A 26,277-nucleotide genomic window follows, 5' to 3' on the forward strand; every position below is an offset into this window, starting at 1 on the left:
TCTTCGTGTCTCCCTCACCCTCGTCCACCCTCTTCTATCTCATGTCTCTCTCCACTAAGGCCATGTTCACACAGAGTTTTTTTGCAGGAAGAATATCTGCCTCAAAATTCCGTCTTGAAGTTTGCGGCAGATTTACCTCTCCCTGCACGTTGATTTTTGCGTCATTTTTCCCAGAGTTTTTTGTGCGCTGTTTGCGGCTTTGTTTGCGTTTTTGTTTGCCGCTTTGTTCGGGTCGTTTTTCGCTTAGTTTATATTGGCGTTTTTTGCTTATTTGTTTGCGTCTTTTTTTGCGATGTTTTTTGCTGTGTTTTCCGTTGCGTTTATCGTAGCCTTTTTCGCGTCGTTTATCGTTTATTTTTTTGTGTCGTTGTTTGCGGCTATTTTTGCTGCTTTTTTCGTTGCGTCTTTCGTGGCGTTTTCCCAGTTGTTTTTCGCGGCGTTCTTTGCCTCTTTTTTCGCGTCTTTTTCGCAGCGTTTTCCGTGGAGTTTATCGTAGCCTTTTTTGCGTCGTTGTTTGCAGTTTTTTTTTCTGGGTTTTTCGTTGCATCTTTCGTGGCGTTTTCCCTGTCGTTTTTTGTGGCGTTCTTTGCCTCTTTGTTTGCGGCTTTTTTCGCGGCTTTATCGTAGCCTTTTTGGCGTTGTTTTTTGCGTCTGTTTTTTGTGGCGTTTTTCGCCCGCGGCAATTGAGCGCCGCGGGCATAAAACAACGCGAAATACGTTTTCTCTGCCTCCCATTGAAGTCAATGGGAGGTCAGAGGCGTAAACGCCCGAAGATAGAGCATGTCGCTTCTTTTTCCCGCAAGGCAGTTTTACTGCTCGCGGGGAAAAGACGCCGACGCCTCCCATTGAAATCAATGGTACGCATTTTCGGGCCGTTTTTGTCGAGTTTTGCAACGCTGTTTCCGCTTAAAAAAAACTCGTCAAAATACTCTGTGTGAACTTAGCCTAATGCTGCCTCCGTTATTGTACTTCATGTACCATTCCTCCTCCTGCACTTTGTGTTGTGAGGAGGAGTCATTTTATTACATAGATGACACACTACCCCTCCCCCCACCTGTACCTAGCGCTATTGTAACTTATCGGAGTAGTGGAATCCCACTATGGTCGGGGATTCCGCTCCTGCACGCTTTGCTTGGACATAGACCTAGGCAGAGACATGAAGCAATCCGTTGTGGACCGGAATCATAGTGGCGCTGTCTACCTAAGGGCGGATTTACACGAACGCCATATACGTCCGTGCAACCCGCGTGTTTTTCACACGTGTGGCACGGACCTATGCAAGTCTATGGAGCAGTGCAGACTGTCATTGATTTTTGCGCAGCGTGATTCCGCTGCGTATAACTCACGACATGTTCTATATTCCGGCGGTTTTCGCGCAGCCGTCATCATTATGACACTCCGTTTGGATGTTTGTAAACAGAAAAGCACGTGGTGCTTTTCTGTTTACATTCATTATTTTACTGCTGTTGCGCGAATTACGCGCGTCACACGGAAGTGCTTCCGTGTGCTGCGCCTGATTTTCACGCACCTATTGACTTCAATGGGTGCGTGATGCTCGAAAAACGCAGAAATATAGAACATTTCGCGAGTTTTACGCAGCGGACTCACGCTGCGTAAAATTCACGGACTGTCTGCACTGCCCCATAGACTAGCATAGGTCCGTGCCACAAGCGTGAAAAGCACGCGGGTTGCACGGACGTATAGCACGTTCGTGTTAATCCGCCCTAACGCACACACACGGATGGGATTGACGCAAGTTTTTCACGCGCGGAAAATACACACGCTAGTGTGCATGAAGCCTTACTAATGGACGCTGTTAGACAGTGGCCATTAATAATCCACTAGTAATACATTTTTAAATAAATGAGAAGGACATAGAAAAAATCTTGTAATAAAATAACACACAACACTGGTTAACGATTTTATTAAAAATAAAAAAGGTGTCATTGAAGTAGTCCTTGAACTTGATGTAGTACCAAGGACCCAACCTGAAAAAAAAAAAGAGGGATGCTTAGATACACTGCTCATGTGTGATACTGTTAGACCATGTATCTAAGCCTACCACAAGGTAGCCTTAGTAACATTACCCAAGCAGACAGTGTCACACATGGGCCATGTATCTAAGAATACCACATGTTAGGCTTAGATACAGGGCCCCAAAACACTAATCTTAGGGTATGTTCACACGGCAGCGTCCGTAACGGCCGAAATTAAGGGGCTGTTTTCAGGAGAAAACAGCCCCGTCATTTCAGCCGTAACGGCATGTGCAGGCGCTTGAACGCCGCGTCCATTACGGACGTAACTGTAGCTGGTTTTCCATGTAGTCCATGGAAAACGGCTCCATTTACGTCTGAAGAAGTGACATGACACTTCTTTGGCGCGGGCGTCTATTTACGCGCCGTCTTTTGACAGCGACGCGTAAATATACGCCTCGTGTGAACAGACAAACGTCAGCCCATTGCTTTCAATGGGCAGATGTTTGCCAACGCTTTCAAGCCGTAATTTCGGACGTAATTCGGGGGTTAATACGCCCGAATTACGTCCGTAAATAGGCCGTGTGAACATACCCTTATACAGGAATAAAAAGAATGTCATCTGGGGTCCTGTATCTAAGCCTACATTGTGTTAGGCTTAGATACAGGCTCCATGTGTGACACTGTTGGTTAGACCCCGTATCTAAGCCTAACAATGTAGGCTTAGATACAGGACCCCAGAAGATCTTATCCAGTTCAGGACCGGGCTATTTTGTGCCTTCAGGACCAGACACCGTTTAGCCCTTTTTAGCACGTGTTAGTTAAATGGCTATAACGTTTTTATTTGTTGGGCTAACGACGTTATTTTTGCGACGTTTTTTCCGTAGACAATGGAGGTTTATTTTTTTATCGTTTTTATACACACCTTTTTGCCATTTTAGAATTTTCATTCATAAAGTTTGAAAATAATAGTAAAAAAATAAGCTTTTTTACGTTTCAGCTTTTTTTTTTTTTGGTAATAACATAGTTTTACCCTAAAATAGACCTTTTTTTTGTGATCGTCATTGTCTACCGTAAATTGTAATATATTATATGTCTATTAGGGTAATTGGGTCAGCGCTAGCGTTACAACAATGATTGGCGGGGGGGGAACGGTATTTTTTTGGGGTGGGTATTTTATGTGTATTTATTATTTAATTTTTTTTGTACTTTACTATTTTTTTATTATTATGGTCTGTCCCTCAAAGGTCAAAAAAGACCTTTGGGGAACTTTATATATTTTTTTTCTTTCTTTTACACCATCTTTTCCACTGTAAGGGTATGTTCACACGGCCTATTTACGGACGTAATTCGGGCGTTTTGGCCCCGAATTACGTCTGAAAATAGCGCCTCAATAGCGCTGACAAACATCTGCCCATTGAAAGCAATGGGCAGACGTTTGTCTGTTCACACGAGGCGTATATTTACGCGCCGCTGTCAAATGACGGCGCGTAACTAGACGCCCGCGTCAAAGAAGTGACCTGTCACTTCTTTGGCCGTAATTGGAGCCGCTATTCATTGACTCCAATGAATAGCAGCGCTAATTACGGCCGTAATTGACGCGGCGTTCAAGCGCCTGCACATGCCGGTACGGCTGAAATTACGGGGATGTTTTCAGGCTGAAACATCCCCGTAATTTCAGCCGTAACGGACGCCCTCGTGTGAACATACCCTAACTGGAGTTGCACAGCAGCCCCAGTTACAGGGGAAATCAGCCCTCTCATAGTGACGATTGTCACTAACTGGGCTGTGCTGGGTCTAGTAAGACCGAGCAGCAGTCTGTCACTAACGGCACCCGGCGATCATGTGACCAGTCACATGATCACCGGGAGGAATAGAGACAGCGCCGCTGCTGCTGCTGTCTCTATTCCTATACACAGCGTTCATTGAAACACCACACACACTAACAATGCCCCCTGTAGATAGTGCCAGTGACAATGCCCCCTGTAGATAGCGCCAGTCACAATGCCCTCTGTAAATAGTGCCAGTCACACTGCCCCCTGTAGATCGCGCCAGTCAAAATGCCCCCTGTAGATATTGCCCAGTGTAAATAGAGTGCCCTGTAGATATTGCCCCAATGCTGCCCACAGAAAAAAAAGCCAGTGCAATAGTAATCAGTTGTATCTGCGTCCTAAGGACACGGATACAATTGGGTAAAAAGTCCTGTTTCACCCCGGTTCTCTGAACCAGCTGTAATTTTAACAACCAGTTCGGGAAAACCGGGGCGAACTGGTCCCCCTTCTGCCTCGGGACCTGGGCAAGTGCCCACATTGCCCTCATTGTAATCCGCTCCTGCATATATGGCTCTGACACTTCTCGGCATCCACTATGTATGAGCGGCGCTGAAATGATGATGAGATGGAGGGGAGAAGAAGAGCGGTGAGGTGAGTATGTGTTTTTTTATGTTATGGGAGACGTGGGAGGGATGCTATGGTGCATGGTGTGGTCATTGCTGCACAATTTTACCGCACGGCCCAGCAGAAAAATGCAACACATTTATTAAAATGCTTTTGCCTCTTAATAAATGTGTCGCACTTTACGTTCAATTTTTTTTCTATTAAGACTGTGTATAAAACACCAGTGTTAATAAATTGCCCCCTTTATGATTAGTATCAGCGACTGGTAAGTATCCGGATAGATTGTAGTTGTAGGATCACACGCTGCAGTAACATCTTATTTCATGGATTTCTTACAGACATCGACGTTATATGGAAAACGATAGCATTTACCAGGAATGTATTCTCACACCTCCTTCTTTTTCAGGTGTCTATTTCCAAGTTCAGAGAATCAAGATGGTGAATGCTCCACAGGTCGGTTCACACGGAAACCGCAACGGAATCAGCGCCAAAAAAATGCCCCAAATCACTTTCCTGGAGCGGTTTCCGCCTCTGACCCCTCATTGAAATCAATGGGTGGCAGAAAAAAACGCGGAACTGATTAATTTGATTAATTTATAGGACTTTGTGGCTGGCGTTGGAGCCGTTTAGGTATTGTGATTGTCATGGGGCAGTTGGGTAAAGGTATGTTTTTAGTCTTGTGTGAGGCTGATAAAGTGTAACTAAACTTTCAACATATCAAAGTGACATAGCAGAAGTTTTGATCAGTGGGGGTCTCAGCACTGAGACCCCCCCCCCCCGACTGCTACAGCGAAGCGGCAGAAGCGCTTGGGTGAGTGCTGTGCCGCATGGTTTCTGATTGGCTTTCCACGGAAAACTGAGTGAGCGTTGTACGGACTAAATGGAAACTCTGAGTCTGTACACCGTTTGCTCAACTTTCCGAGGGAAGACGATCAGAAACAAAGCAGTACATCGCTCGCCCTGCCGCTTCTGCTGCTTCATTTTAGCAATAAGTGGGGGTCTCAGTGCTAGGACTCCCACCGATCAAAACTTCTGACATGTCACTATGTTTAGTAACAATTTAAGGCCCCATGCACATGACTGTAAAAAAACAGAACCGCCTGGTTCTATTGGCCGCAGAAACCTTTCCGTATCGCTACGGACAGCTGTCTGTGCCGTAGAACCGTGCCGTGAATTATGGAGCATGTCCTACTTTTCGTTTTTTATGGGCCGTGCTCCCATACTTTGTATGAGAGCACGGCCCGAAACTGCGGCCCGCGGCCATCGGCAGCTGGCTGTGCCCACTATCACAGGCCGTGATTATGGGCACAGCCGTGTGAATGGGGCCGAAATGTTGATAAAATTCCTATAGAAAGTATTATGACTAAGTAAAGTAGCTGTGATAGAAATAATTCATACAGTTCTGGTAATAAAGTGATTTTGAGTTGGATTTCCCCGGTCAGATGCGGTTTGGTTGCTGTTTGCAGAAGAGTTTTCTTCTGGAGTTCTTGTTCTTGGAGGATATTATTGAGGACATTTGGACGTTCTAACAGTCAGTTGTCTACCTCTGGCCATAGAGTAGTGTTTCATCTCTTACAGACGAGTGTGCAGCTTAAAGGGGTTTTTCCATCTTAGACATTTATGGCGGGTCCAGCTCTGATGTATGCCATAAATGTCTACGATGGGAAGAACTCCTATAAAATGCTCCATTTGTGGCAGGGTAAGGAAGGACACTCTACTTGCCGTCAGATCCACCAAATTAAAGGTAGCGATGAATGGGGTGATAAATGTTGCAGCCAGACGCCCCTTACATCCCGGCTAGTAACAAGATATCATCATTATTTGAGGTGTTCCTGATGTAGAAATCCCTGTGTAATGACAATGACGTTATCGAGCCCAGTATATTTTGTTTGTCAGTATGTTACACAATCTTTCTGGTTATCAGCAGTGTCCATGAAAGTCTCCCCTGAAATAAGGCTCATTTTTGTAGGGTTTGTGTGGGCAGGGTTTTAATATTTTTGCTGTGAGTGGCGCAGTTTAGTTGACGCGTCTCCTTTTCTTTTCCTCTCTAGTGATTTGGCCAGACGTCACAAGTCAGTGTCCGGCTATTTTCTCTACTAGTGATATCACTTTGTGTCATAACTTGGCGCATGTGAGGTCTCTATTGAATGTGTAATATTTTTCCTGATGATGATATTAGATATACGGTGTCCTCTCTAGGCCACACTTAGGCCCATGTTATAAATGAGATGTAAATGTTCCACTGAATAGATTGTAGAATGGTTTTCTGTTATACAGATGTGAAGGAGAGCGCTATTTCTTCTAGACATCTGATCTTTGGTGTGATTGGTGAATAATTTAGGGGCTGTGGTCAGAGACAATTCCATGATACTTGTGGCTTATAGTCAGTGTGGGGTGGTCGGTGCGACCTCTTGGATAGGAAGACTTGAGGTGGGATCTCTAGTTTGGCTCCGCAGAATGTACCCCAGAACGGATTTAATTGCCCCTTAAAAATGATTTGAGCTTTATCAGAAACCAGGTACACTAACATCTCTTTACTGATCCAGTACATCTATAGCATATACCAGGAACGTATTATAGCACCTCTTTCTTTTCTAGATGTCTATAAGTGAAGAGAAGCAAAATATAGAATCCTCCAGTCAGCGGCAATGGAGGAATCAGAGGACTGGTAATTAATATTATTATTAATTACTGATAATTATCAGGCTGGTTTCTAGCTGTGGATTACTCAGAGGTGTAATTCCCAAGTGACGGCTAAGATTTGAACAGCGAAGCTACTGCAGTCCTAGTACTTGTAGCAGACGCTGAAATAGTAAATTAGAATCACTCGGAAACAACCGCCGGTTCCCGAGTACATACCGTCCTCTACAGCGATGTGACTGCGCATGAGCAGTAGCGCACGCTGAAATACAGGTTTAGAATAAGCACTTGGGAACAGTCGCCGGTTTCCGGGTACATACCGTCCTCTATACAGCCATGTGACTGCGCATGTGCAGTGGCGCACGCTGAAATACAGGTTTAGAATAAGCACTTGGGAACAGTCGCCGATTCCCGGGTACATACCGTCCTCTACAGCGATGTGACTGCGCATGAGCAGTAGCGCACGCTGAAATACAGGTTTAGAATAAGCACTTGGGAACAGTCGCCGGTTCCCGGGTACAAACCGTCTTCTACAGCGATGTGACTGCGCATGAGCAGTAGCGCACGCTGAAATACAGGTTTAGAATAAGCACTTGGGAACAGTCGCCAGTTCCCGGGTACATACAGTCTTCTACAGCGATGTGACTGCGCATCTGCAGTAGCGCACGCTGAAATACAGGTTTAGAATAAGCACTTGGGAACAGTCGCCGGTTCCCGGGTACATACCGTCCTCTACAGCGATGTGACTGCGCATGAGCAGTAGCGCACGCTGAAATACAGGTTTAGAATAAGCACTTGGGAACAGTCGCCGGTTCCCGGGTACAAACCGTCTTCTACAGCGATGTGACTGCGCATGAGCAGTAGCGCACGCTGAAATACAGGTTTAGAATAAGCACTTGGGAACAGTCGCCAGTTCCCGGGTACATGCAGTCTTCTACAGCGATGTGACTGCGCATCTGCAGTAGCGCACGCTGAAATACAGGTTTAGAATAAGCACTTGGGAACAGTCGCCGGTTCCCGGGTACATACAGTCTTCTACAGCGATGTGACTGCGCATGAGCAGTAGCGCACGCTGAAATACAGGTTTAGAATAAGCACTTGGGAACAGTCGCCGGTTCCCGGGTACATACAGTCTTCTACAGCGATGTGACTGCGCATGTGCAGCAGCGCACGCTGAAATACAGGTTTAGAATAAGCACTTGGGAACAGTCGCCGGTTCCCGGGTACATACCGTCCTCTACAGTGATGTGACTGCGCATGAGCAGTAGCGCACGCTGAAATACAGGTTTAGAATAAGCACTTGGGAACAGTCGCCAGTTCCCGGGTACATACCGTCCTCTACAGCGATGTGACTGTGCATGAGCAGTATCGCACGCTGAAATACAGGTTTAGAATAAGCACTTGGGAACAGTCGCCGGTTCCCGGGTGCATACCGTCCTCTACAGCGATGTGACTGCGCATGTGCAGCAGCGCACGCTGAAATACAGGTTTAGAATAAGCACTTGGGAACAGTCGCCGGTTCCCGGGTACATACAGTCTTCTACAGCGATGTGACTGCGCATGAGCAGTAGCGCACGCTGAAATACAGGTTTAGAATAAGCACTTGGGAACAGTCGCCGGTTCCTGGGTACATACAGTCTTCTACAGCCATGTGACTGCGCATGAGCAGCAGCGCATGCTGAAATACAGGTTTAGAATAAGCACTTGGGAACAGTCGCCAGTTCCCGGGTACATACAGTCTTCTACAGCGATGTGACTGCGCATGAGCAGTAGCACATGCTGAAATACAGGTTTAGAATAAGCACTTGGGAACAGTCGCCGGTTCCTGGGTACATACAGTCTTGCTGAAATGCAAGTTTAGTAGAAGCACTCGGGAACAGTTGCCAGTTCCCGAGTGCAGGTGGGGACTTGGGCAGCGCTACTGTTGCACATGCGCAGTTGCAGCTACAGGCTGGTAGTCACACCAAGCACTCAGGAATAATTGGATGTTCCGGAGTGCAAACGAAATAAAGCGTGTTCATGAGAACATTGAAAGCGACCACAAAGCCATACTATGGTCGGGATGTGTCTTTTCCCGACCATAGCCAGAGGAATGGGTTATGGTCGGATCCAAGGGCAACCAGTAACACAACAAAACTTCTGCAACAAAGGCGTTGAGTACATAATGGCATGGCTTTATAAGCATTCACACATGGCAGACCTGGGAGCCTTGTTTAGGCCCCCGGTTGCCATGGCACCTATCAGAAACATGCGATTGTGCTGATGGTGACAGAAGAAGCCCCTGCCATCTGTTTACCCACGTAGATGCCCCACTATTGACCACAGCAACTGAGGGGTAACGTGCCGGGATCTACGCTATTTCCCGCACCATCCAAGTACTGTACATTTACAGTACTTTGTGCTAACTGCATGGCACTGTATATGTATGTCACCCAGTGGTTAAATGACAGAAAGCTGACATCAGTACCGTGAATTTCTAAGTTTATAGGATTTGCGTCTGTAAGTAAATAAACCGTATGCAACCCCAATGGCAGCCTCTATCTGTGGTGCACGGTTGGGTAAACGTTCTTTTGGCACTTGCCCCCTCCCCACCTAGTGCTGCACATGGAATAATACAAGACGTTTTTGGGCATGTGCAGTAGCCTGGGGCTGCTCTGCTTGTATGTACCAAGATGATGAAGCAAGCGGGCCTAGGACATTTCACCCATCTGCCCTTAACAACAACCCACCCCCAAATCTGGAACTTCTACAGAGCAGAGAGTAAGCCGGAGGGCATGAATAGCAGAAACAGTGAGGAAAATCCTGACCTAGAATGGATCCAATTGTAGCAAACTATCAGCTGCGAGAAATATCAGGCATGTTCCTGAATATAAACAAGAATATTCCCATTCACTGACCCCAAACAGATATCTTAAAAATGCTGAGGAATTAGTAAGTTGCCGAACTTTTCATTATACGAAATTTAAGCATCTAGTTACATGAAACCGGAAAATCCCTATTATATTGCCATTTTATAGAGATCAGTGGTAAAATAGTGGCCACTCGGGGGCACAAATATGGATAACCAGGCCTGTACCTCTAGTTGTGCCTGTGACAAGGCATCACCCCCATCTTATTATTAAGGACCATGAAGTGTTTGAGCTTCTACATGGACCTAACAAGCGATCTGCTGGAGTCCCTTATCTACACATATTCAGGGCGGAGGTGCCTTGCTGGGGGCTCCACTACATAAATATCCTGCAGACTGTCCGGAAACAAAATGTACTTCTCTGTCGTGTGTATATATGTATGGAGCATGTCCTCACTGTATATACTGTACTCCCTCCTTACTGTCCTCATATATACTGTATATAATGTACTGTTCAGTTTTATGTATATATGTATGGAGCATGTCCTCACTGTATATACTGTATTCCCTCCTTACTGTCCTCATATATACTGTATATAATGCACTGTTCAGTTATATGTATATATGGGACGTGTCCTCACTGTATATACTGTACTCCCTCTTTACTGTCCTCATATATACTGTATATAATGTACTGTTCAGTTATATGTATATATGGGACGTGTCCTCACTGTATATACTGTACTCCCTCTTTACTGTCCTCATATATACTGTATATAAAGTACTGTTCAGTTATATGTATATATAGGACGTGTCCTCACTGTATATACTGTACTTGCTCTTTACTGTCCTCATATATACTGTATATAATATAATGTACTGTTCAGTTATATGTATATTTGGGACGTGTCCTCACTGTATATACTGTACTCCCTCTTTACTGTCCTCATATATACTGTATATAAAGTACTGTTCAGTTATATGTATATATAGGACGTGTCCTCACTGTATATACTGTACTCCCTCTTTACTGTCCTCATATATACTGTATATAATGTACTGTTCAGTTATATGTATATATGGGACAGGGTCCGCTCTCTAATCAGGATTTTTAAGGTGCTATGGATAAAACATTATCCCCTACTATACCTTTTCCTGTAATATTATAATAAATATTGGATTTCTGGGGGGCGTGGCTGACTCCCGCCGCGAGCAGTCGCATGCTGTGAGAGCTCCGTCCCGGCTCCGGTGTTTCTGCATTAATCCTGCCGTAAAACTTCCCGCGAAAACTCCTTGAACGTGGGGCAATCGCAGGCACAGTAGAGGAAAGCTCAAAATGAGCAAGACATGCAATTCGGCGGCCGCTGACCGCCTCAAAGAGTTCGCCAGATCAAGTAGCCATCATGGCGCCGTTACTCCTGGACAGCAGCATGACGAGGCGGACCCTCAGGGAGATGAGGATCCGGAACCATCACTAAAACAAGTCACAGCACAGCTCCTGACTGCTATACGTGAGTCTACTACTTCTCTTACTGGGAAAATAGATGAGGTTAAGGTGGACCTTGGCTTGATGCGTCAGGATCTCCAGAAGCTAAGAGATCGGGTTCGTGATACCGAAACTCGGATCTCGCAAATAGAGGATGATTCTGCTCCTGTGGCGCGGCAAATCGGGGCCTTGGAAAGGGCAGCAGAAGCATGGGCGCAAAGATCGGATGATCTTGAGAATAGGATGCGCAGGAATAATGTTCGTATCCTGGGCCTGCCAGAGCGTGCTGAAGGCAGGGACATTTATGGAGCAATGGCTCAAAGATACGTTGCCTGATGCTACACTGTCTGCGGCTTATGCGGTTGAACGAGCACATCGCGTTCCCGCCAGACCACCACCGCCAGGGGCCATGCCTAGGCCTATGTTGGTTCGTTTACTCAGCAGCAAGGATAGAGACACCATTTTGAGAGCTGCGCGCCAAAAAGGCCAGATCACACACAACGCCGCTACGGTCACGATTTTTCCAGATTTCTCTGCAGCACTCCAGAAAGCTCGAGCTACATTTGTTGGCGTTAAACGACGGTTTAGAGATCTTCAGATTCAATACTCCATGGTCTTCCCAGCACGGCTCAGAGTTGTACATCATGATAAATCTATCTTTTTCAATACTCCGGGGGAGGCTGACGAATGGCTGAACAGCCGAAATAACCCAGGCCCCAGACCATGATTGTGGTTTTACTATCCGACACCTAGAATCGTGGACACGGAGACTCTGTGACTTTTGTGGAGCTGCGGTCTGCTCCGGGAACTTTTATTATCCTCTCCTCTTGACGCTGATCCAGGTTGCTGCTTTGTGGTATAATATATGCATATCTGATACGTTTTCATTGAATGTACGCTCTCTCTAACCACTGTATCTTACTTTTGCTTATATTGTTGTTACTGGATTGGGATACTGGATTGTCCTTGAACGGGTTGTTAGACCGACCTGGGGCGACTAGTTACTCCATATTATTGCGGGTTCTTATGTGACGGGTTGTATGCCTGTCTTGTGCGGGTTGGAGACGCTGGAGGGGGGAAGATGGAGCAATAGTCTGTGTGGAGTTTCCAGTCTCACACAGGCTACCCCCGTGATTCAGAAGGGATATATTCCCCTAGTTCGGAAGATTTTCTTGATAGGGAGACTGAGTTCCCCCTCCTACTATTGTTGTTTTGTTAAATCTTCTACTTTTGTATTTTAAGGATCGTTCATTTAGCGGTGCATGATGTCTCTAAGTGTTATGTCTTGGAATGTGCGGGGACTGGGAGAGCCACGTAAACGCAATCAAATCTTCTCTCAGATCAGGGCAAGAGGTCCACAAATAATGTTTGCAAGAAACGCACTTAATGTCAGACACTATTAAATTTATGAGGAAGCCATGGATACAATGGTCAGCACACTCCACGCACTCCTCATATTCCAGGGGGGTCTCCTTGTTAGTTCACAAGTCCCTGAGGTGGGAGCCAGGAGTTATGCAAAAAGACCCAGATGGGAGATATATTTTTGTACATGCCTGGATAGAGAGTCATCCTTTTGTCATCCTGGGCATTTATATTCCCCCGACACAAACCCTAGCGGTACTATATGAGGCAGCCAAATTTGCATCAGAGTATCCCCAAGCTACGGTCCTCTGCATGGGAGACTATAATACTGTAGCAAATCCTACATTGGACAGATTTCGTCCGGATGTGGGGACAGATCCCCCCGGTGTAGCTAGACCCCCTTCTTTATTGCTATTTCTGGAAGAGGTGGGATGGCATGATCTTTGGAGGTATATGTGGCCGGATGTTCTAGAATATACCTGTTATACCCCGGGGAGAAATGCATTGTCCCGGATTGACTACATTTGCGGTAATGTACGCGCATGTTCGATGCTCTCATCTGTAGAACATTTACCCCGGGTGTTTTCTGACCACTCCCCTATGATGGTAAAATTGATCACGTCCCAGAGAAGGAGCCATATCTGTAGGAAAATACACCCATTTTGGTTAACTCAATTTACCCAGCAGGATCGCATTCCTGATCAAATTCATATTTACACACAGGGCAACGGAAATGGTACGAACCACTCAGCTTACTGGGATGCATTAAAAGCCTATTTGAGGGGCTGTCTCCAGTCCTCCATTTCTTATATTAAAAAGGAATCGGTTAAAAGGGAACAGGAACTAGCTAACTTCTGCAAGGTACTAGAGGCCACTTATGTCTCGGACCCATCGGAAAACAATAGGGTCAGTTGGTTACAAGCGGGAAGACAATATTTGTTGCATTTGACGGAAAAAAGCAAGCGTAAAATGTTCTTTGCAAACCAGAAGTATTTTGAACAGGGAAACCAATCCAGCAGCCTGTTAGCACATCTCATCCACCAGAATACTTCCTCCCCAGCTATTTTGAAAATTAGAAGCCCTAATGGTGTTATTCTCACTGCTACGTCAGATATACTTTCTGCATTTTCTGATTTTTACAAAGACTTATATGTCTCTAGAACTACGGAAACGGCAGAAGAGTTGCAGGTATATTGTGAATCTATCCCCTGCCCCTCTATAACTAATGAACAGAGTCTCCTACTTGATGGCATGATCACGATAGAAGAGCTAACTGAGGCAGTGACTGATATGTCTAAGGGGAAAGCCTCGGGGCCGGAGGGAATACCTTTAGAAGTTTATTTGAAATACCAAGAGCAGTTACTCCCAGAACTCCTTCATACCTACCATAAATCCTTGTTAGCGGGGTCCCTGCCCGACTCCTTCTATGAAGCCACAGTAGTGGTGATACTTAAACCAGATAAAGATCCCTTGGACTGCTCTTCCTACCGGCCTATAGCATTACTTAACGTAGATTATAAAATTTTAACTAAGGTATTGGCAAATAGACTTAATGGTATTATGCCCTCTATCATCCATCCTGACCAGGCTGGGTTTATACAGGGGAGAAGTACGTCAGACAACCTACGCAGAGTCCAAATTGTCTCTCAGATTGCATCGCGGCAGGGTGCGGACTGGGCCTTGGCATCTTTGGATGCAGCAAAGGCCTTTGACTCTATTGAGTGGCCATATTTACTTCATGTTCTGCGGAGGTTTGGATTTGGCCCTGTGTTCTGTCAGTGGGTCTCCTTATTGTATCTACATCCCAGAGCGGCGGTGTTCTTGAACGGACAGCTCTCTCCATACTTTGATTTGGCTCGTGGTACCAGAGAGGGGTGTCCGCTTTCACCTTTATTATTTGCAATCGCTGTAGAACCCTTAGCTATTCTACTTAGATCGGATGTGGTTTACCGGGGCATACCCCTAGACTCTGCGGAACACCGAGTGGCATTATATGCTGACGACCTGTTGCTATTTATGTCATCTCCTGATGAGTCCCTACATGAAGCAATGACCATAATTGATAGGTTTGGAGATTTTTCTGGACTGTCCATTAATTGGGGCAAGTCGTGTCTGATGTACTTTTCCCTGCGCAGAAATGGTATGGTGGGATCATTGGTAGGGGGTTTGAGGGTGGTTCCTAGTTTTAAGTATTTGGGAATTCAAATCACGAGATTGGATGCTGACATGATACAGGCAAATGTTGCTCCCCTAATTTCGATGTTTCGAGACAAATTTAAGATTTGGTCGGGATTACCTCTATCCGTAGCAGGACGTATCAATCTTATCAAAATGGTGGTTCAGCCTAAATGTCTTTATATTCTGCAACACATATTTGTATATATCCCAAGGTCATTTTTCCAAGAAATGGACTCGCAACTAATTAAATTCATATGGGGATCTTCTAGATCTAAGTTACAGCTAGCAAAATTGCAACGACCCAGAGATCTAGGGGGAATGGCCCTCTCTGATTTATATTTATACTATCTGGCGGGTCAGCTCAAGTATATGGCTGCCTGGGTGTCACCTGACGTACCGGAGGGATTGGAACTATGTCTGGCAAACTACTTGGATATTCCTAAACTCTGGCCTGTATTAGAACCCTCACTTCCCCTTAGTAGGAAATCTTTACCGATACATAGGGTGGCTCGTAATGTCTGGTCGGCGGCACTTAAGATCTCAGGAGAGGACCAAATAATAGCGGAAACACCCCTATGGCAGAATGTGGCACTAGATCAGTTACTCTCCTCACAGGATGATACATTTTGGTCGACACTAGGGGTGAATACGGTGGGAGATCTATTTGTGAATAATGTGATGCTGTCCTTTACTCAAGTTGAGGAAACCTATCAAGCTCCAAGACGAGCTTTCTATAAGTATTTACAATTGCGCCATTCACTGCTGAATCAGTATAGGGGAAGAGAAACACCTATTTCCACCTATCCCTTGATTGGGGTTATTAGATCACAGGGCCCTGGAGGGTTAACTTCATCTATCTATTCTTACCTTATACATGCAAAGGCAAATAAAGCGGATCTCCCAGCAATGGGCAGGTGGCAGACCTTGATCCCATCCCTAGATGAGGATTCCAGATTGGATCTATTAGAGTCACATAGATTCGTCTCTCCTGCTATTAACAATAAGCTTATACAGCTCTACATCATACACCAGAGCTATCTTACCCCGGTCAGTCTTTTTAAAATGGGTAGACGGCCTAATCCCAGTTGTCATAGGTGTCTTTATGAACCTGCGGATTTTCATCACATGATATGGGAATGCCCTCTACTTCAAGTTTTCTGGACTGAAGTTACTGACCTGTTATCCCGGGTATTGGAAGTTCCAGTTAGACTGGAACCAGGAGTTTGTCTATTTGGATTGGTGGAGGATGGGATGTATGCTCATACAACACGTACGTGCCTTCGGGAGACGTTATTTATGGCTAGGAAGGCTATTGCTATTAGGTGGATGAATCCTCGTACTCCTACTAAATCTATGTGGATAGAACTGATTAATTCCATGATACCTTATGAACGAATTGTGTATGTTAATAGAAGATGCCCTGATAAATTTCATCGGGTGTGGGATCAGTGGTGTAATTCTGAGCTCACATCCTACTCCAACAATGCTTTATCTAGGGCTCTTGGAGCAGTCCCCACTTAAGGTGTGTTGTAAAGGGAAGGGAAGAGGTTGCCTCTCCTATCTGTTTGGGTAATGTATAAGTTTAAGATGAGATGCGACATTATAGGTACCTTAGGTCGCTTAGATGGAATCGGGATTTGCGGGCTCTCTGTCTTCTGCATATGGTGATATATTATTACTCTAAGAAAATATGGAACACCGTGCACTATGAACGATTGTGAAAAGTTTATATACTATGTTTTAGTTTATTTCCTGTTTAAATTGAGATTGATTGTAATGCCATGCATTGCTGACATGATATTGTAACACGCACTTTTGTATTAATGTAGGGCATGTCCGCTGTGCGGGGGCCCAGAAATGTCTTTTATCATGGTGTTTATGTATCTCCTTCAATAAAACGAGTTTAAAAAAATATTGGATTTCTCTCTTTCTAAACAGACTCCGCTCCCACTGGACAACATGCAGGGCTCCCATGTTACGTCATCGCCATAGAAACTGTTCGGTTTCCAACCATCGTAGAACGGACAACTAACCGGCAACTGAAAGCTCCTCCCAATGTATTAATGTCACTTCTGTATGGACAGGTAAAATTTGTCTATCCCCTTCAATGGGTTTTCCCATGAAGGACATTTATGACATCTCCACAGGATATGTCATAAATGTCAGATAGATGGGAGTCCCACCTCTGTGACCGGCGCCTATCTCCAGAACGAGGCCCCCTAAACAGTGGCGGATTAAGTAGGCCATAGGCCCTGGGCTGTTACCCAAACATGGGGCCCCCCTACTCCTCCGCCGCCCTGCCACTACCTTTTTGTGCAAGCATTAACAGATGGATGTTACGATTCCCCTTGTCAAAGAGCTGCGTCCCTACATACTGACAGTATCACACTGTGCAGGGACACATCCTCCTGACAAGGGGAATGGTAACACGCAATTGTCTATCAGTCCTGGACTGCACAAAGATATTTTGTGAAAGACAAGGATTTCCTATAAAAAACATGTCAGGAGAGGAGACAGATTCTCTATAAATCTAGTGACTCACAGAAGGTAAAGTAAAGCACCACACACACAGCCCCCGTAGAAAGCGCCACACACAGCCCCTGTCGATAGCGCCACACACACAGCCCCTGTAGATAGCTTCACACACATCCCCCCCTCCCCTTGTATATAGTGCCACACAGCCCCCTCTCCCCTTGTATATAGTGCCACATATCCCCGCTCCCCTTGTATGTAGTGCTACACAGCAATCACCCCCCTGTATATTGGCACATATATTGCCTCCAAAACAAAACATTGTACTTACCTTGCCCCGTTCCCGCGACGGACGGTGCGCTGCACTGTCTCCAGGCAGAACGCATGCTCATATCAGCGTGATGCAGTTACGTCATCACGGCGGCCTGCCCAGGGAGTCTTCCCAGCACCTTATAGGCTGCAGTCCTAACTTGGCCTGAAGACTATATCATTAATTCATATCTGCGTCCTGAGGATGCAGATACAAGTGAATGTGGCTGTCGCTAGCATCGGGGCCCCCTCCAGTGCTAGGCGCCAATGGGCTTGAGGGGGCCCGTGCAGCCCAGCCAATAAATGTTATGGGCTTGGCAGCCATGGGCCCCCTGGGAGCCTTGGTCGGCTGCCCGAGCCTTCCTAACGATGATCCGCCGCTGCCCCCAAACACAGTTATAGCTTTTTGTGCTCATGCTGCTTCCTGGTCACTTCTTGATGACATGGTCGGAAGTTACAGAAACAGCGGTGAGTGCCTCAAATTTCTACCTTCTATACATATATATATATATATATATATATATATATATATATATATTGATGTGCTCAGGACTTCACCCTAGGATCCCCCCTTACTAGTAATAAATGCCGTGCACCTCCATTTGGGATTTCAGATCCTCGCTGTCTTTTTGGATTATTTATCAGTTTGTTTTCTGTGTTTTTACAGATAGTGCCAGAAACCCAACTATGGATTTTAGAACCAGAGAACAGTCATGGCTGGTTAAAGATGACTCCACAGCCACAGGTGTTGGCAGTCAGAGAAATATTAGGGAGCCACGGAACTCCTTCAAAAGCCTTGTAAATAGAAGAATGAAAGTTTGGTGGAACCGAGCATTCCTAGCAAATTATCTCCAACGGAACCTTATACCGAGGGGGTTACGCATACAAGTTTTCCCATCATTTCCAACTGAAGATGTGAATTTTCCATCTAAATGGGAGGAGAACTGCAGTGCGTGTTCATTTAAAGTGATGGAGCTTCTTATTGGACTCAATAACACATCATTAGAAAACAGGGATAACGAGCTGGAAAAGATCCAGAAAAAATTAAAAGCAGAGATGTCCAAAGAGGACTTAGAAACATTTAAAACACAATTGGATCAACAAGGCCTCGTGTGGAGAAAAGAAATGGAGAGCAGAAAAACAAAGAAATTGATATCTGATAATAATGATTTTCAACAGAAGAAAATATATTGATGGAATGGGAGACAAAATGGTGAATCACTGAGTCTTTCCTCTTCTATGTGATCTTTGTCATCACAGAGCGGTCACCATGATATGACATTATGTAGTAGCGTGAGGTCTACACGTGACTTACCAAGATACAAAAGAAAACGGAACTAAAATCAGTCGTCCAACAGTAGGAGAAAAATGACTAAGGGATTGGAACAAAATCCAAGACATCACAAGAAGGTAATTAACATTTCTATGCATGAATTATCTATAGGTGACATCACACTGTTGGCCAAAGTCTTGACCTTTTCTCCCGCCTGCTGTTTTGATCTTTTCTCAGCAGTAAAAGATCTGCAATTTTTTTGCACAATCTTTGATCTTTAAGAAATGGTATTTTAAAGAGGAAGACGATTTATTTGTGACAGTTGAGGAACGAGAAACATTGCGAATATTTGAGAAACTCTTTCACCAAGAAGGGGGAATATCCCAACTCATGGCTTGGAGGCACTTTACTCTATCATTTTTAGGTAGGGCTAATCTATTAAAAATGGTTGTCTTCCCTAAATTGTTATACTTACTACAATCCTTGCCTATATACTTGAGACCAGTTGACGTTAGGCGGCTGAATACTCTCTTTTGAGGCTACATTTGGAACCAAAAGAGACCAAGAGTGAGCCTATGCATATTGCAGCAACATCATGAAAATGGAGGCATTAATTTTCCACAGATTCACTTATACAATATGGCAGCTCAACTACGAGTGATTGGAGATTGGATAACTGGTAGCTCCTGCTTTTCTGATTCTACATTGGACCAACAATTTTCAAAACCCATTTCCTTAACATGCCTCTTACACACTCCCTACTCGGCTCTATCACCTGATGAACGGGCTAACCCCCTAGTCATGTCCTCCTGGAAACATGGACCAAGGTCAGACAACACTTAGGTTTAAACCCTAGATTTTTCCTACTTCTTCCTTGGGTCCATAACTTTGACTTCCAAAATGCCAACCCCCATGTGGTTTTTCGTGGATGGGTTGGGGGGGGGGGGGGGGTTGACATGTATTAATCAGATAACTAACATGCTCACTCGTCGTCCATACTCATTTAATGAACTATGTATACAATATGATTTTTTGGGCCAACACCCATTTTATTACATGCAGGCCTGTAGCTATGCTCATAAGGTCATTAGACACTTACAAGACCAAGACTGGGATGACTTCTTCTGTCACTTAACTCCATTTCATCAATGCCGAAAAAGACTAATCACTACCTATTATAACGTTTTAAGACAACCATTGGACTACACTAAATCGAGATCAGGCGTATCTTACTGGGTTGACCACTTAGATCAAACAACTCATGACGATGTCCTATCATCTGTAATTATGGCTGCCAAATACCTCCCATCAGCCAAGTCCTGGGACATGTCTTTTACAATAGCCCATAGGGCTGACGTGTCTCCTTATAGGGGCTTTCTCATGGGTAACTCCTCTGACCATTCGTGTTTAAAGTGTGGAGCACCGCAATTACATTGTCTCTGGTTATGCCCAACTATTGTTGACTTTTGGCGAAAAATACAATATTTTGTGTCGAACACCCTGTCCATACCATGCCCCTCAACCAAAAAGTGGGGTCTCTTTGGGATACTGCCACCTTCCATGCTCTTTATCCCGAAACATCACAAACAACTGTTATACTATGTCTCTGCGGCTGCTAGGAAGGCCATTCTCCAGGTTTGCATAAATAATACACCCCCCACACATCGTATTTCCCTAGAAAATATATCTTATCTTTTCCGAATGAATTGGGTGAAAACCTCCCATCGAAAAGAGCACAAAACTGAAGCCTTTTTTAAGTTGTGGGAGAACTTTATACCTCTCTTACCACTTCATATAAAACAAAAACTGATTGCATGCTTTGTCTCCACAACTTGGTATCTGGAGCATCAGCTGTCTGGTGTGACACCAATCATGATCTGATTCCTTAAATATCTGTATTGAATCGCGGTAACGATGGGGATACACGTGTCCATCCTCTTCCCCCCTCACCCTCTATACTTCCCTTCCCCCTTCTTTATGGTTTATTTAGTGTGTTTCATTTCCTATGAATATTGACACTTTTTCAATTTGTCTTTGGGCTAAAATCTCTAATTCTGTCCTCGCTCCAACTAGGATCATTTGAAGTAATTTATACAAATTGTAGATTATATAATATGCAAAATAATGATATGTGTTCAGAGATGCTATTGCCATGGGACATATTGTTGAATTGTTGTTCGCTTGTTTGTAATGTTTAGAAAAATAAAAAATACATCAATAAAAAAAAAAACAAAATAAAAAAAAACTCCACTTGTTGTAGAAGGTTAACATACAATTCTTTATTATCCTTTAGAGCAAAGATGATCCACATTCTACAAGATGGTATGGATGCCGGAGTCCTCTCCAAGTCCCTAATGGAGGCACTGATTGTGACTGAGCCAACAATACAGACGCCTTTTCTACTACCCAAAATTCATAAGGACTCTCCAGGTAGGCCAATTATATTGTGTACCGGGGGGTTAACTCAGAAGGTGTGCAAATGGGTCGACCACCATTTAAAACCATTAGTGGAATGTCTACCTTCGTATCTGTGCGACTCTGCAGATTTGTTGTTGAAAATTGAAGAGATTCATTTAGATGACAGACATATTTTGGTAACTTGTGACATTGAGTCACTATATACCGGCATCCAGCATACGGATGGGTTGCATGCAGTGGCCACCTTTTTGCATATGAGCAATATAGGAAAGACTTTTCAGAGTTGTTGCTCACCCTATCGGACATTGTTCTCAAACACAATTTTTTCACGTTCAATGGGTCCTTCTACCTGCAACTCCAGGGCACGGCAATGGGGGCAGCCTGTGCACCCTCATACGCCAACCTGTTCCTGGGGCTGTGGGAGAGGGACCTATTCCTGCCAGATCATGAGATATCAATGAACCAGCTCCTTTTCTGGGCCCGTTCATTGATGACATCTTCATGATCTGGCAGGGGACTTCGGATGAATTAATGGAATTCATCAGTGTATTTAACTATAATACACGTAACATTAAATTAACATGCAAGTGGAATCATGTTGAGATAGATTTTTTGGACATACTAACTAAAAGGAACCATAATGGTTGTCTCCAGACAGATTTGCATCGTAAAGAGACATCAACAAACTCATTTCTTCACGCCACGTCTTCACATCTTCGCCACACCATCGAAGCTATACCAACTGGACGATTACTGCGTGTTAAGAAAATTTGTTCAACTCATGAAGATTTGAAATTCCGCACGACTGAGTTAAGAAAGAGACTTGCTCAACAGGGCTGCAGCCGCTGCCGCAATGTTAATAAAGCCCATTGACGACCACGTGCACAGCTCCCCCTCGTGCACAGCTATTACAAACTGTAACTAAACATAAGGAATTTCTCCTAAGGTAAGATTTACGAACACGTATCATTTGGTCAGAAATGAGGGACACCTCAAACACATTTTGGCCGATGCTCCTCAATGATCCAATTCTACAGAAAGTACTACCAAATTATCTTGCTGTTGCACCATGTAGAGCGCGTTCTTTACGTGACGCAATAGTTCAGTTACCGAACAGTGGAAAAACCGGGTAAATGTTTTGGAAAGATTGGTCCTAAGTGGAGTTGTAACCCTTGCGGCGACTGTATTAGTTGCCCTAATATTGAACGCTCTCATGGTTTTGTTGACTCAAGTGGGTTGAAAAATGTTAAGATCACATGGCCAATTACATGTGGCACTACAGGTGTGATCTATCATGCAACTTACCCTTGCCCTAAAATGTATATTGGCATGAGAACCCGAGAATTGCGCTTTCGCGTAAGAGAACATGTTAGAGACATTGAAAATGCCAAACCAGTAGAGTATATGGAACAGCTGAAGACGATTCCACAACATTTTCACCTACATCATGCGTGTAACTCTAGACTTGTGAGAGTGAAGGGAATAGATCACATCAATACTGATATGCCAGGACGAGATGTAAAAAGAGGCTTTTGCAATCAGAATGCAAGTGGATATGGAGGCTTAAGACAACACAACCGAGGGGTCTCAATGAGAACATTGGTGTTGCTGCATTTCTCTGACTGCTACCAAAGATTTTAGTCGGGTATTTTTGATTTTATGTTCTTATTTTGATTTTAATCTACATTTCTTTATTTATGTATACAGATTAGATATATGGTTTACGCTGCCTGTGTTGACTATGTCAACTGTGCAATTTTCGGGTTGTCATGATCTTCATCCTCAACAATGATTTCCTACTTCTGATGATCTTCACAGACAATAGAAAAGCGGGCTCTGTCTGCAGATCACTGCATATTATATTCTGCACCTTAGTGGCTTGTTGTATTAGATATATCGACATGTAACTAAAATCTGCTTTGTGCATGGCACTTGTAGTCCATTTTATTTTTTGATGCATGATACACACGTTGTTGTTTTCTTCTTTTTTCATCGCACACGCCTATTCACACTATTTTATTTTTCGTTTTTTATTTCTTTTATTTTGTCACCATACATTTATTACCTTTTCACTCTTTTACTTACACATGTTCTATATAAACAACACTTTATTGTGTTTAATATCATTTCTTACCTGTCACTTACCTACTATGTTCAGGTTGTGTGCGCTGGATTATTCCTTTTGGCACGTATATATTGGTCTTTTTTCACACATTATAATTGATAATAATGTTCCACACTTGATTACTCCCTACACGTTGACGCTCTTCATCACACATCACTTTGTGGCCATATATTTATATGTATTTGTATGATACATGTGCAATATATCTGTATAACTATCTTGTCTCTCTGTATTTTGGGTTTAGACTTGCAGACATGAAGTGTATCGCTATTGGACTGCCCGTACAGGGTTAATATCCTTCTGAATGCTTTTCATGCCTTCAATCACTGGTTGCATTCTGATTGGTTGTGATTGACCGGCCTCCGATTCGTCACCCATGACACGCTGGGTTGCTGACACACGTGACCGCGTCAGGTGACGCGCTGATGTGTTTCCGCCCCAGTGTCTCGTTGTTGCCGTTTCTGGAGTCCGGCCATGTACTCGACCACATATTGCCACCAATAGTAAACAGTGAGTGCACTGATCTGATTTATGGGCATATATATATATATATATATCACCTGGATATCTTTAAGTACCATTGGCTAGCGTTCATTTAAATACTGTGTGTGTACTATCAGCGCCACCCCCTGATGAAGACATTTAGCGCTGAAACGTGCGTCTGGGTGGGCACTCCCTGTGTTGGTGCTCCTGAACAACCTTATTATGGGTATGTTATATCCCTCCATACTTGGTTAATAGTTGATTCATTTTTGCTCTTACTTATGCGCTGACTGCTTTTTTGCACTGTATAGTTGTTTATTCCATACCATTTGGTATTTATATATGACCTACATTACGCAGGTCTGTGCAGCCATGGGGTCTTATCTAATTATTATTTTCTTTGAGTCACACAGTGAGCTGTCCTTTTCTTCTGTAGAGTCTTGTGGAGTATTTTTAATTGTATTGACATGTAGCTTTTCATTGTTATTCCAATAAAGATTTTTTCCATTTTCTACACTTTTTTTGGTCGCATCAATTTCTTTGTAGGTTATATATTTGTAGTTTTATGTCTCAAAATATTTTTCTTGTTTTTTTTTCAGGAGATCTTTATCCCAGTCTTTGAGATTTTAAAGAGTCCTGACAACACGTAGACCCCAGTTAGCAGCTAGAAGATTCCTGCATATACCTAGAAGATGACCACCTTCAACATCTAGAAGACACCAACCAGCACAGATAAGGAGATCCTGGCTACAAGAAGATTCCTACAAACATCTAGAAGAAGAGACACATTGTAAATACTGGTGTGTCCATCCTAGCAGAAAACCCATGACGTCTGAACAGTGAGGAGAGAACTTATATGTTACTTCTGACTATATGATCCCAGGGTAAAGGAGCAGAAAATGCTGAGAAATATGGAGAGGCTTAGTAATAGTCAGTGCGCAGGATGCTCCATATGTGGTGATAGTCATGAGATGGTCACAGCTAGAGAAATACTCAATTCATTATTCATTTATCAATGATATCATATTAAAACATGTACTGAGACTACTATAGAAAAGAGGCAGGGATATCATCATCATCATCATCATCATTGGTATTGTTGTTAAGCTGAACGTAGAGAAAAAGTATTCACTGGCCGACCCCCAGATCTATTGTAGAAAGAGTCCTGTTGAGACACTATCATGTAATGGAAGTTGGCACTTGAGTTGTACGCTACTAAAGAAGGAGAAAACATTAGGGTATAATGGTTCCACTACGTATGTGATATGACCTTTCTAGATTCGTTTTCCACCTCAAAAAACCCTATTGAAATCAATGAGAGACGGAAAAATGCTGTGAACGGCCGCGACCGTTTTTGACGCGGTTTTAGGCAAAAAAAAAATGCTTGCGTTTTTTTTTTCCTTTGCCTGTTGAAGAAGGAGATAAAAATAACGCTTTAAAATGGGCATAAAGAACCACGTAGGAAAACGCATCAAAAACTGTGTCAAAAAACGTGTGTGGTAAAAAAAACACTTAAAAAAAGGTGGAGCTGATTTTTCCAGGCAGAATTTTTTGCCTGCAAAAAACTCCACATGAACAAAACCGACTGCATATTAAAAAGGCCAATTTCTCCCGGTTGAGGACTGCGCAGCAGGAAATAGACTGGGGGCAACTATTGTCAAATAAATATACAGACACTACATGGGAATGCTTTACATGTACTTTAAGTAATTACACTGTAAAATATAATCTTATAAGTAACAAGTATTAAAAAACCCTAAAATGAAACTAGAAAAAGCTTGCTTCTAATGTTAAAAAGACAATAAATGACAAGATAAGAGGACTTATAAAAAATACAAATCTGAAGGGGCAGCATTAGTCTTTAAAGATCACACACACACACACACACACACACACACACACACACACTTCCATACACACACAACTACATACTTCCATACACACACCTACATACTTCCATACACACACAAACACACACACCTACATACACACACACACACACACACACACACCTACATACTTCCATACACACACACACACGTATACTTCCATACACACACACGATATACACATACATACTTCCACACACACACACACACACACACACACACACGTACATGTAAATACATTACACAGATACATTTACATATATTCAAATTAAGCACATACATATATCCACACTATACAAACACATATATCCACATTACACTCTACACAAACATATATCGACATTATACACACACGCACACATGCACATTACACAAATACATTTACACATTACACACGAGGAAACATTATTCACCTGGTATATCCC

At 43.7% G+C, this 26,277-nt stretch overlaps 1 long non-coding RNA gene across 2 annotated transcripts in view; it reads left to right on the forward strand.

Annotated features, from left to right (window-relative positions):
- LOC142699134 (uncharacterized) overlaps positions 1-25,949 on the forward strand; it is a 33,976-nt gene extending 8,027 nt beyond the window's left edge. Inside the window, exons 2-6 of one of the 2 annotated variants that reach the window (XR_012866015.1) lie at positions 4,776-5,032; positions 16,822-16,967; positions 21,231-21,367; positions 22,010-22,301; positions 24,563-25,949. This is a non-coding gene — a long non-coding RNA (uncharacterized LOC142699134). The remainder of the gene's footprint in view (positions 1-4,775; positions 5,033-16,821; positions 16,968-21,230; positions 21,368-22,009; positions 22,302-24,562) is intronic. The other variant, XR_012866016.1, reaches the window with a different exon arrangement.
- The last annotated feature ends 328 nt before the right edge of the window (positions 25,950-26,277 follow it).

The sequence above is a fragment of the Rhinoderma darwinii genome, unplaced genomic scaffold (assembly GCF_050947455.1).
Source record: "Rhinoderma darwinii isolate aRhiDar2 unplaced genomic scaffold, aRhiDar2.hap1 Scaffold_133, whole genome shotgun sequence".
Taxonomy (NCBI): Eukaryota; Metazoa; Chordata; class Amphibia; order Anura; family Rhinodermatidae; genus Rhinoderma; species Rhinoderma darwinii.